This window comes from Pelophylax lessonae (genome assembly GCF_965119305.1).
Source record: "Pelophylax lessonae genome assembly, chromosome: 6".
Taxonomy (NCBI): domain Eukaryota; kingdom Metazoa; phylum Chordata; class Amphibia; order Anura; family Ranidae; genus Pelophylax; species Pelophylax lessonae.
This window is the reverse complement of record NC_138773.1, coordinates 225,630,566-225,644,162: the sequence shown is the minus strand read 5'-3', so window position 1 is coordinate 225,644,162 and position 13,597 is coordinate 225,630,566. Positions and strand designations below refer to the sequence as shown.

Genomic DNA, 13,597 nt, shown 5'->3' with positions numbered 1-13,597 from the left:
TCCACCCCCCCCCCCCCATTCCCACTGTGACAGCAGGTTGGAGATCCTCTCCTAACATTTGCTGTCACATTACAAAAACAGTGTTGCTGTGCGGGGCTCCACTATTAGCAGAATCTCTTTCTCGAGGGGTAAAAGAGGCAGCAAGCATCTATAGACACCGACAGTGAGGTTCAGCTATGCCCCTGCTCCCTTGTCATAGGATTTGATTGACAGCAACAGGAGCCATTGGCTCCCGCTGCCCTCACGGAGTCAAGTGAGGAGGGAGAGACAGAGCAGTGCAGCTGCTCTCTGGCACAGTGCTGGATCGGGTTCACGCTCGGGTATGTATTTAGAGGGGTCGGGAGGGAGTTGTACCATAAAGGTTTTTTACCTTAATGCAAAGAATGCATTAAGGTAAAAAACTTAAAGCCTTTACAACCACTATATATAGTCATGAAAATATATGCATTAAGTTAGCTGAATGATATTTCATAAAAACGTGTAATATTTTTTGTATTGATCATGTAGCAAGGGTTCCAGGCCTGTGGCCTGAGGTGGGTCTGCCATTGTTAGCGGTTACCTCTCCAGCCCATGTGAGCTGTGGCCCTGGGTGTGAGAACTGACACATTGACAACTCCGGCATCTTTGTTTGGTTGTTTTATTGTAGTTTTAGGGGATGGGAGAAGGGAATGAGTGGGATACTCCTTTGGCTCGATTATGTACAATTCTGGGACTTTTGTAGTAAAAATGCCCGTTAGCGCTGTCTTGACGCCAGCCGATGCTAGCCAACGCTTACTGACAGGGCCGGATTAAGAGCATCATGGGCTTGGTGCTGAGGATTTTGAAGGGCCTTAAGGGCCATGCCTTGCCATCCAGAGGAGGAAGGGTGCAGCTATGCAGGGGAGGACTGGGAAGGGGGGCTGGGTGGCAATTGCCCCCTGGGCCACTCTGATGCTGGGTAAAAAGGCCACACTCAGGGCTGGACAAATGTAGGGGCCAGACACTGTATACAGCTGCCGGTCGCTGCTACAAAATATAATATTTGCAGAGCTGCAGCGGCACGGTATGAGTGTGTAGAGTACGCTCCTGTACCTGGCTGGCACAATACTAACATGGTCACTTCCCTGTCAGGCAAAGTGATCTCCATCCGACAGGAGCTTCCTAGGCCCCGCCTGGCGTGACGTCATGTATTTTTGTTAAACCTCCTTTTTTGCTATTAACATTAAATTATGTTACCACATTGCATTATGTTTGTCTTGTTTCATAACATCAATATCTGTTATGAAACCAGGTGGGCATGGATGGTGAGCTAATTTGATGGTTCAATGGGCCACTTGACTGGGCTTGCCCCCCAGGCCTAAGGCTGCCAGCCCTCCCCTGCAGCTATGCATGCCTAATTCAACATGGGATGCTGTCTCTGAAGCCCATAAAGACATCCATGCATCGGCAACTGTCCCTCCTTGTCCGGCCTTCGTGCTGTGTGGGGAGGTTCTGAGGGAGCTGCCTGGGGAAGCGAGCATAGAAGCCAGACTTCTGTGTTTACAAGTGACATAAGAGCGGTAACAGTGAATATGGCCAACCCGGGGCCTATATTAAGGTAGGGGCCTGGAGCTGCAGCTCCAATAGCCCCTATGTTAATCTGGCCCTGCTGATGCTTTGAACACATGGTATCTCTGAAAGCTGTGCTGGAACTCCGACTTAAGTCTAGCAGATCCAGGACTGTGGAACATTGAACATCTGATACTGCTTGCACTGCAAAGTCACTGACTACACTCTCCAGTCTTGCCTCACACTGTGCATTAATTCTTCAGGGCCCAAACTGCAGGCGCCCCCTTTACCACTTCAGGGTCCTCAACCTAGGTACCTCCTCTATCACTTGAGGGTCCTCTGACTAGGTACCCCTTTTACAGCTAGCTGACACTTTGGATCCTAGAACCTTCTCCGGAGTGGTCTCTGACTCTAGGCAGACCCCCAGGGGAAATCCTCAGTACTCACGACCTGTGTAGGCTTTCCTGGGACTGGACCCCTCTCGCTCTCCGCTGGTTCTCGGCACACCGGATCCCCTCAGCTCAACTCAGCACTCTCTGGATTCTCAGGCAGTACCCGAGACATCCGCTTCCTCTGACAGGAGGAGAGACAGCCGTCCTCTCCCTCCTGGGACTCTGCTTCCCGCCAAAGACAATGAGCCATGCTCTCCCTCAAATTTATACCCACTCCCAGAATCCTTTGCGGCAGAATCTGCCTTATGGGGGTAGTTACAAACCTGAATGTATCCCTGATTGGGTTTCCTCCATTGCCCTATGAGAAGCCTCTCATAGAGCCAGTGGGGAGACTCCCCTTTCAGCAGACACATCTGGAAACCATGACACCCTACCAAAAAGAAATCACAGCCCTGCTGTTAGGCAGACAAAGCCCACTATACATTTACCTAGCACCTACCTGTAGGGTGCTACAATCATGTCACAGCAACCACAAATTTTACAATATTCACATTACCACATTAATTTCTATATTTATGAATTCTAATGCAATGTCTTTTCCATTGGGGAATTTACTAAAACTAGAGCAGCCAGAATTTGGAGTAGCTGTGCATAGTAACCAACCAGCTTCTATCTTCAGCTTGATTAGTTAAGCTTTGAAAATGCTAATAGCTGATTGGTTGCTATGCACAGCTGCTCCAGATTCTGACTTCTCCAGTCTTCGTAACTTCCCTTCAATGCATAAAAAAAAAAAAAAAGGCATAGTAGCATTTGAGTATTCGTTCCTTTGACTGCTGTAATTAAAATTATGACAATATTGTGAAAATGAGCCCAACTGATAAAATAAATCAACCCTTTTATTTATTAAAGGCGGCATATTAAAGATCCCCGTATAATTAAACTGACAGCAGGATTATAAATTATATACAAAGTGTCATCCTACCTGTGCTGTGCTGGGCCCAGTCACATTATCTAGGAGATCAGCAAGTGACCCACATTAATGTCTTCACGTACTCTTCATATTGTACAGTGCATGTATAACTGGTAATTTAGCAGGTGTAAAGTCCAATAGGGAGGTTTCAGCTGATTCTAGTTATGTCGACATTCTGAAACAGTTTCTTCTAAGTGCTTTCCTTCAATAAAATCTACATAGATAACCATCAATGAACTCTGTCATGCTCTTGAATACGCCATAAAGTGTTAGGGTTGGTTCACACTGGGACATGTGGACATGTGTGTTCCCTTTGTTCCCATGCAGTCTGGTTTGGAAAGCCCATTCATTTGAATGGGCTGCAAAACACAACAAAACATGCAAGAAGTAGTGTAAGCATTCATTTTTCAGATCACACTTCACCAAACTGTGGTACCATGCGGTTTGTGGGGCGCAAATGCGCTGTGTAACAAATAATGGCGCACTCACACACTCCTCGCAAGGTCAGCATGTTCACATGCAGTATGGAAAAGGCGCACAGAACATGCCTTTCCCGCATCGTATTTTGGTTTAAACAAGTCTTCAGGGTAGATTTAGACGTGCACCTAAAGGCCTGTACACACGATTGGAAACTCGGACCAAAAATTCCGCTCTCGAAGCAATCGTGCAATAATGGGATCATTAGTACAGCGCTTTCGAGAGCCGATCATGACAGTTTATCCAATATTAATTTCTCTTGTACCATACCAGAACGTACGATTTTCGTTTAATCAGTACAGTTGTCGTTTGAAAATACAATACAAATACACTACAACACATTTTTATTCTGTCGTGTGAGAAATTTCGTATCTTTAGTAAACTTTATGTTCGATATGCGACTAGCATGCAAAAAAAAACGGACAATCTGTCATCCGATTTTCGGGTCGTGTGTACAGGGCTTTAATCTACAAGTCCTCTGAATAGCAATTGACAAACAGTGAGGAAGCAATGTGATGCCTCCTGACTGCCTGTTTTAAGACTTTTTGATTAGAATTAGCAGACAGTGAATCGATCCAAATGACATCCTGCAGATCGTAAAAAGCTTTAATCCAAAACTTGTGCAAATCTTCACAGATGAACATCAGATAGGTCAAAAAACTCATAGTATGTCTAGCTCCAGCAAACAAACAACATTTTTACAGTCTCCCCAACCGCATGTCTAAATGAGGCCTTGAATGAAGTACTGTGACCAGTAAATGAACCAGGATCCAAATAGTTTTACACCATCAAATGAGAACAGTGAACAAAAATTTCATGACACAGAAAAATATGCACCTTGGCACATTTGTTTCAAATCAGGGTTTCTTAGAAAAGATGGCAGTGGTACAAACATTACATTGTCTTGATTGACTGGATGCAATGTGTAGCGCTTATCACTGGAGGGGTTTGCTGAGAATATACCCGGGTCTCCTACAATAGTGCAGAGACTGCTAGTTCTACACACATCGACAAATCAGGATCAATCTAGGGCAGTGATGGTGAACCTTGGCAGCCCAGATGTTTTAAAACTACATTTCCCATGCTGCTCATGCACTCTGCAATGTAGTTGAGCATCATGGGAAATGTAGTTCCAAAACATCTGGGATGCCAAGGTTCACCATCACTGGTCTAAGGGATGTCTTTTTAGTATTTATTACTGGAGAATTTTACCAAGAGAGGGGTTTAGTGTCACAGAGTACTCCAAAAACGACCAGCAACAAAAGAATGAGTCTAATAGCCCAATAGCAGCTTCTCTGGAGGTAGCTAGGGATGCCGGTACATCTACAGTCCCACAGCTGTAAATCATAGGACAGTCATTTGCAACTGGTTCTCTTTCTGATCATGTGCAACTATCAGTCCCCAGTAACATCTTTACTCACAGCAGGGCTCTTTTTCAGCCAGAACGTAGGGAAACGCAGTTTCGGCACCTCCAGCACAGAATGTATGTACTGGTAAAGTGGGCTTGGGTGTGCTTGAGGGTCTATTGAAGCTGACTACTGGGGATCTATTGTAGTTGGGGTTTGTAATGTCGTTGGGATCAATTGTTGATGGAGGGATCTACTATTGCAGTGGGATCTACTGTTGCTGACGGGGGACCTTTGCCCTGGGGTTCTTCTGTTCTTGGGGAGGATCCACTGTTGAGGGGGGAGGGTTTATTGATGCTGGCTGCTGGGGGATCTATTGTTTCCAGCAGTGGCCTTTTGTTGCTGGGGTAGATCAATTGTTGCTGGGGGTGAATTTTGGTCCCCGGGGGAAAATGTTGTCACTAGGGGGAGGATCTGTTGTTGCTGGGAAAGATCTATTGCTGCTGGGTGCCTATTATCATTAACCAATTCCATACAAATTACTTATTTATTACCACAAAATTATACTTGATTCTGTATTCTCTAAAAGGAGCACCACTAGAAGGTGAATAGGGGGCGGAGACAAGGGATGGTCCTCAGAGGTAGGTAAAGGTGGACAGAGTACCTGTACTTATTCTAAGAGAAAAAAGCCCTGACCCACAGTATGCCTGGAGATGTCTGCCATGCAGTCTTCACATGTAGAAATAGGGCAAAGTCCTCCTCTAGACCTGGGCTCTAAAACAGCATCCTTCTGCAGGTATCCCTTCTCAGCTGTCCTCCTCAGGCCCTTAACACAGCAAACGTTGTGGCTCAAATGGTGGTGTCTAGCCTTAGTGATACTTCTCCTAGGGGCAGCAGCCCTAGAATTATTGGAACCCTTCCTGACAAGGAAAGAACCATCTGTTCAGGGCTCCCACACATTTGTCACCTCCCCAGCCACCTTCTGGATGTCCCCTTCCAAGGACTTGCCAGGGCATGATAAATATTCAGCTGATCATTCGAATATCCCTGCCTATGCTCTGGAAGCTTCTTTCAGAGGCAAGGAGAGGCAATTAAACTCTCAGCCTAGAAATCCTAAGCAGACCAAAACAATAAACCACAACTCCCCTGAATACATTGGAGCCAATTGTAAGAGACTGGATCAAGCATCTTTGCCAAGATATACATTGCAATGAACAATACAATAGACATAGAATAAACATGCCAAAAGTGACTGTGCCCTTTGTTTTAGGCCTCATTCACATTGGCTCTAAGGCCCATGGACCCTGAATGGTCAGTGTGTTTATGAGGCTTGAGCCACAAGGGGCTGCATGCAGGCAGCCCATTTAAGTGTTTGGGGAGGATTGTGGGTTCTGCTTTCAGTGTGTCACTGACCTTACGGGATTGCCCAGGCCCCATAATGAGGGCGGGGTTGCGTTTAATTAACTTGGAAAGAATCCCTTTGAAGTTTAGGGATCAAGCCTGGCTCGCTTTCCATGGAAGCCTCTATGTGAGAGGGAACCTGAAGCATAGCCCTGTGGATGATCGGGATTGTCCTAGAGCAGAGTGTGTTGGTAAAGTGGAGTCTATGGACCACTTTTTGCTCCAGTGTCCCTTTAACATAGAGATGTATAAAAGGGTGGGGAAAGCTCTCGGCATCCCCTTTCTCCATTGCATGAGATATGCGGAGTGGGTGTACGGGGCATTCCCAACTCGCTGGGATTTTGATTTTTTTAATATACTTTTTCTAGTTAGTATAGTTGTCCGTTACTTCACGTGGAATGCACGGTGCCAGATTACCCTGCGGAAGAAAGTCCTCCCTGTCGAGGTGGTGGTGTACGATATTCTGTGTGAGGTTGGGAAGATTCAGGGTCTTGAGAAGGGCAGGGAGCCTCGAGCGGTCTGGATAAGGGGGTGTTGGAATATCAGACCTGCCTTTGGTGAACTGTCCAGCTCTTTTCCTATGCTATTTATTTATGTATATTGATTTTATGCTTGTTGATTGCAAGACTATTAATAAAAAAAAATTGGGGATGCAATGGCTTCACAAACACAGCTCAACCTAACTTGACAGGCACAAACTGTCTGCGACTAGGACTGCTCAATGGTGCCTGCCTGCCTGTCAGATTAGATCAAGCAACTGTGTTCATGCAGCCACTGCATCCCCCTATACTTACATTGGCTTTCTAAACACAGTACCTGGCGACCCATTCACAGTATATCGGCCTCAGCACCTATGTCAATGAGGCCTTATTCTTGCATCCTTCCAAAAAAAATGAGAGATGGTTAGAGAGGGAAAGAAAAAAGTAGGTGTAAATATAGAAAGATAAAGTTGTTTTAAGATGGGAAAAAAGGGAAGGGGCATAGAGTTGGGTGGGCAGAGGACAGGGAAAAGGGAATGCAAAGGACTGCATCCAAGATAAACTTAGAAATAAGTTTGTTTGGAAAGGGAGGTTGAACTTTAAAAAAGTCCTTACAAATATTACAAGTGGCCTATATACATTAAAATGGTACTGTTCTATTGGTGTCATGTCCCACACCCTGGCGTGTTTCAGAAAATAAAGCAAAGCATCCGGTATAAAACTGCCTGCTGTCACATACAGCAAGCAATCAAAAATCAGCTTTTACTCTGTTCTTTGAAATTTGCCATGGCTGCCTTTTATACTTTATTCATGTATTAGCTATGAAACTGGAATTCAACTAAAGTGTTTGACACAGTTAAAAGCAGTTCCGGATCTAGCTTATCTGATTTGGGAATGCAGTTAAAAAAAAAAAAAAAGTCAGAGGGCATGATGTCAACAGTATAACAGCCATGCATGGAACCAGCATTCTCGGTTTAGGGTCCTTTCACACGAGTGCTCCGATCAGATCCGCCTGTCAGTTTTTTAGGCGGATCTGATCGGATCCTCCATGCATCCCTATGGGGCAGCGGATGTCAGCGGAGATATGTCCGCTGACACCCGCTGCCATCCGCATCCGATCCTGTCCGTGAAATCCGGATGGATGGAAACCCTATTTTCCATCCGTCCAGGGGATGGGATCGGATGGGATTGGATGAGAGCAGACAGGTGGTCCGCTCTCATCCGATTCCCCCATAGAGATGCATGGGGCTCTGACATCTCCCTCTCCGCACACAGAGCGGAGAGGAAGCTGTCACCTGCATGCTCAGCGGGGATCTGTGTTTAAGATCCCCTGCTGAGCAGCACGGATCCGCCTACGGAGGCGGACCGTGTGAAAGAGCCCTAACTCAGTGTGCTTTTGTACAAGGAGTCACAACCTGACAGGTAGTGCAGAGGCAGGGCAATGCAGGGCTGTCTTACTGAATTGGCACGCTGGGAAGTTGACCGGGGGCCCCACCTGCCCAGCGACCCAGCCCCAGCCAAGCATTAGTCCCGATTCCCGTGTGCATCCCACCACTGAACTTAGCAGGTGGCAAGCACCTGTTTGCCCTGCGGTGCTGTCAGGCCACTTAGGCCGTGGAGGGGGAGCCTACAACTGCAGGAATGTCTGTCCGCCTCCACAGAAACAGGCGCACACAGGACAGTAGAGTCTGACTCCCATCCATGTGTGTGTTCACTGGATCCAACCGCCGAACTTGGAAGCTGTCATTAGCCTGGCACTGCTGTACCAATAAATATAGTTGTCCAGATAATTTGCATTTTTATTCTCGTGGGTGATTGTTTAGGCAGGGCCCCAGTTCACTGCATTGCCCGGGGGCCTATAATGCTCTCAAGATGACACTGGTGCAATGCATCCTCATTTTCCTTTTTTTTTAATCAGGGTCCCCATAAGAGTACTCCTTACATTAGGTGTTTGTATCTGAGTCCCATCTTACATCAGGGTTCCCATCAGAGCCCCCTTTACATCAGGGTCCTAATCAGAGTACCTCCTACATCAGGTGTCCCCATCAGAGTACTCCTTACACCAGGGTCCCCATCAGAGTACTCCTTACACCAGGGTCCCCATCAGAGTACTCCTTACACCAGGGTCCCCATCAGAGTACTCCTTACATCAGGGTCTAAATTGGGGTACCCCTTACACCAGGTGTTCCCATCAGAGTAAACCTTACACCAGGTGTTCCCATCAGAGTACCCTTTTTATTTAATTGTCCCTATAGAGTGCCTCATGGATCAGTGGATGCACTCTGAGAAACCTGGAAGGGCACAACTAAAATTTGGGGGGCACAGCACACCCCAGCACCCCCCTAGATCCAGGCCTGGTTGAAAGTCTAGTATATTTAATGTTGTACCTCTCAAAGGATTTATAATTATATCCAATTATTCAAGAAAAAAAAGAGTCAACATATTTCTTTTATCTGTGTATTTACCAGTTTGCCTGGAACCCCACTTTAACCACTTGCTGACCGGTCCTGTTGACCGTACTGCGGCAAAGTGTCTCGATTCTGTCCAGCGACGTAGACCTACGTCGCTGGACTCCTCCCCCTGTAGGCGGCGCTCCCGCTGTTTTCAGTCACAGCGGGAGTCGGGCCAGGGGAGGAGCGGCGGCGATTGCCACTGCTCTTCCCCGATCATCGGGGAATCGAGTTTGGAGATCCGCCCGCTTGTGTAAACAGAGCGGGCGGATCTCCTAAGTGACAAGGAGTGACAGATTGCAGTGTTCAGCATAGCTGAACATGCGATCTGTCCTTGTGTCACTCAGTCACCTCCCCCCACACACGTTAGTAAGCACCAGGCATACATTAACCCCTCCCTCTCCAATAAAATTAACCCCTTCCCTGCCAGTGTCATTTTTACAGTAACAGTGCATATTTATAGCACTGATTACTATAGAAATGTCACTGGTACCCCCAAAAGTGTCAAAAATGTCAGTCAAGGGTCTGATCTGTCCGCCGCAATGTCGCAGTCCCGCAAAAAAAATCGCAGATCGCCGCCATTACGCGTTAAAAAAAAAACACCAAAAATGACAGAAATCTTTCCCTTAGTTAGTAAACGCAATAACTTTTGCGCAAACCAATCAAAATACGCTTATTGTGATTTTTTTTTTTTTACCAAACATAGGTAGCAGAAAACAAATTGGCCAAAAACTTTAAAAAAATTTGATTTTTACATTTTTTTGGGGGGGAATTTCATATAAAAAAATGCTAAAAATATTGTTATTTTTTTCAAAATAAACGCTCTTTTTTTGTTTATAGCGCAAAAAGTAAAAATCACACAGGTGATCAAATACCACCAAAAGAAAGCTATGTTTGTGGGGAAAAAAAGGACGTAAATTTCGTTTGGGTACAGCATCGCACGACTGCGCAATTGTCAGTTAAAGTCGCACATCGCCAAATCGCAAAAAGTGGCCTGGACGTAAGACAGCAAAATCCTCTGGTGGTAAAGTGGTTAAAGTGTATTGTATGTATAGCTAAAACTTTTTATTAGTTTACGATAGAGTAGGGAAGGGTTAAAACTCCTGCAGGGGTAATTTTTGGCTGTCTGTGTACCACTGGGGAAATTTCAATTCGCTTCCGGTCCCAAAGACGTTACAGGAAATTAGAGAAAATCTCTGAGTTAGGGGAATTACCTTCTTTGACAACTGTCTCTGGAACAGGTGTCCCTGTTGTACAACATTATACGGTTCCCCTTACCTCTTGTTCTGGGGACAACTCCAAAATTTTGGATTTTCCCTTTCTTTCTTGGTGAAACTGTCTCCAGGAAAAACAAAGAGATGAAGCTCCTCAATTAGGTGTAACTTCCCACTTTTCAAAATTAAAGATTTACCTATACGTTCTTATTTTGCTATGTTAGCTAAAACTAAAATCTGATTGGCTGGTATGGCTTAGTAGTCTTTTCATACTATCCTGATTCTTTCCAGATATTTATTAAAAAGTACCAGTGCATTATACTATCCTATATTTAAACGAAATACATATTAGATTTTGAGAAAAATATTTTATGCGAAAAGAGCTAAATCCACAATCAATACTTTTTAACCACTTGCCGACCACTGCCCGACTATATACAGCTGCGGTCAGCCCCTCCCAGGCAAAGTGACGTACCGGTACGTCACTAGCCTGGGAGCCAATAGGGGGCGAGCGCGCGCCGCCGGAGGCGCGCTCCCGCCCCTGTTTGTTCCCTAAGAAGCCCGCGCGTGTGAGCGGCGGACCCGATGTCCGCCGGTCACTCGTGATCGGGTGGAGAGGGAGAAAGGCAGGTGGCTAATGTAAACAAAGCTGCCTGTCATTATTCCCTGTGTAAAAGCACAGATTATACGGTCCTGCTATGTAGGACCGTTGATCTGTGCTGTTACACACACAGCCACATCCAATCACAGTAAGAAACACGCCCCTAGGGACACACTTAACCCCTCCCTCTCCAATAAAGTTAACCCCTTCCCTCCCAGTGTCATTTTTACAGTAACAGTGCATATGTATAGCACTGATTACTGTAGTAATGTCACTGGTACCCCCAAAAGTGTAAAAAATGTCAAAAATCGCGGATCGCCGCCCTTACTAGTTAAAAAAAAAACAATAAAAATGACATAAATTTCCCGTAGTTAGTAGCTGCGATAACTTTTGCGCAAACCAATCAAAATATGCTTATTGCGATTTTTTTTACCAAACATATGTAGCAGAAAACAAATTGGACTAAAATGTTAAAAAATTTTGATTTTTACATTTTTTGGGGGGGGAATTTCACATAAAAAAATGTGAAAAATATTGTTATTTTTTCAAAATTGTCGCTCTTTTTTTGTTTATAGCGCAAAAAGTAAAAATCGCACAGGTGATCAAATACCACCAAAAGAAAGCTCTATTTGTGGGGAAAAAAGGGCGTCAATTGAATTTGGGTACAGTGTCGCACGACCGCGCAATTGTCCGTTAAAGCAATGCAGTGCCGAATCACAAAATATGGCCTGGTCAGGAATGGGGTAAAATCTTCCAGTCTTAAAGCGGTTAAAAATACGCTCATTGAGAATTTTTTTGTCAAAGACATGTAGCTAAATACATTTTGGCCTAAATATATGACAAAAATTTAATATATTGGAGATTTTTTAACTGTCAAAGTAGAAAAATATTGTTATTTTTTCAAAATTGTCGCATTTTTTTATTCATATCGGAAAAAATAAAAATCGCAGAGATGATCAAATACCACCAAAAGAAAGCTCTGTTTGTGGAAAAAAAAGGACGTAAATTTCGTTTGGGTACGGCGTTGCATGACCGCGCAATTGTCAGTTAAAATCGCACAGTGCCGAATCGTAAAAAGTGGCCCAGACGTAAGACAGCAAAATCCTCCGGTGGTAAAGTGGTTAAGCCGGTTGCTCTGCAATGACGTTTGACGTCGCCTTCGGTCCTCCAAGACCATAGAGTCGCGTGAGGGCCATCTTGCCCTCACTCGACTTCCTGTCTAAGACGATCCAGGACCGTATCGTTTTTCCCACTGCCGGCGGGTCCGATAAGCTGGGAAAAGGACCAGGACACGGTGGGAGGAGGGGGGCACCTCTTCCGCCGCACCATAGCGGTGATCCCTCGGCGAATCCTCCACTGGGAACACCCTTACCTGAAAGCTGATCACCCCCCCCCCATTTTTAAAAATACCAGGGTTACAGCAGCTATCTGCTGATATAACCCCGGTATTTAACGTCAAAGTAGTGATGTACATCTGCGGTGGGCGGTCGGTAAATGGTTAATCAGAAGCAGCTATCTAAAGGCCCGTACACACGTACCGATCGTCGTCATACAAACGTCGGCGGACGAAAGATCTGCCGATTGTACGCTTGTTAGTATGGTGCCTCCGACAGCTGTCTGCGCACATTCTGCGGACAAGAGTCTTTCTTGCAAACATAAAAATTTTTGTATGCCGACACCAGAACGGACGATTGTTCGCCAGTCAGTACAGAAATCAGCCGACAGACCGCAGATTTGCAAGACTGGGCATGCTCAGAAAAGAAAAAACACAGGGAAAGTTAACCATTACATGACATCACTTCTGCAGTCAGCTGAAGTCGGCGTACAAAATTCTTGTGCTGTCTTTGCACTTTTCAACAGACATCGACATCCCGGGGAGAAAAGACGAACGTTTGTATGACGACGATCGGTACGTGTGTACGGGGCTTTACATTGCTTGTCTCACACTGTGTTACACTTGGGAATCATTTGTTCTTTGAGATCCAACTGCCGGTGAAGATAATAGCAAGGTCTTACATTCTGAACATTGCCATCCTATTTGCTACTATTATCTAGTTTACTTCATCTCTCATTAGGATACAGGTACTATAGGCCGGCCTGGGATTCCCCTAGGAGTATTTCATATAGCAATTTATCGTTTTCTGAGAGATTCTTTCACTTACTGTTAGATATTGTGTATATTGGTGTATTTGCTTGTAGCTATTACTGGCTATTTAACTGTTCTTTAGTGTACAGTAATTTCAACTGAGCCTTGGCTGTTTACCCAGGGCCTAGTTGATCAATACTTCCTTTAAGCCTTTATTTATTTATTTTTTTTTTTTAAAAAGCAAATCTAAAGAGTTAAAACCTATCTGCATTGTGACAGTGTGTCATTTAAAGGTATACACAACATGTCTGAACCTAGAGTTTCAAAGGGCACAGAAGAATATACAACTAAAAGCAACCCCCAAGGAGGCAGTGCTACATGTTTTTGGCTTATTACAGCTGTAAATGATATCCGAAACTGGCTAAATCCACTATTAGGGCCAGTTCACAGTGAGATCGCACGGAAACGCAAGCTGTGTTCCCATGAGATTCCCACGCATTCCTGTGTAGTGCAACTTTGCGGCCCATTCATTTAAAGAGTCTGAAAATTGTACTGGAATGCAAAAAAAGTAGTGCATGCATTACTTTTTTTTTTTAAAGGTATTTTATTGGTATTTGCAGGGCCGGATTAACATAGGGGCTATTGGAGCTGCAG

General features: G+C 45.0%; 1 protein-coding gene across 1 annotated transcript in view; it reads right to left on the bottom strand.

Annotated features, from left to right (window-relative positions):
- RAB17 (RAB17, member RAS oncogene family) overlaps nucleotides 1-2,979 on the bottom strand; it is a 28,861-nt gene extending 25,882 nt beyond the window's left edge. Inside the window, exon 1 of the mRNA XM_082262004.1 lies at nucleotides 2,902-2,979. The gene's annotated coding sequence lies outside the window, so the exon portion shown is untranslated. The remainder of the gene's footprint in view (nucleotides 1-2,901) is intronic.
- Nucleotides 2,980-13,597: the final 10,618 nt, after the last annotated feature.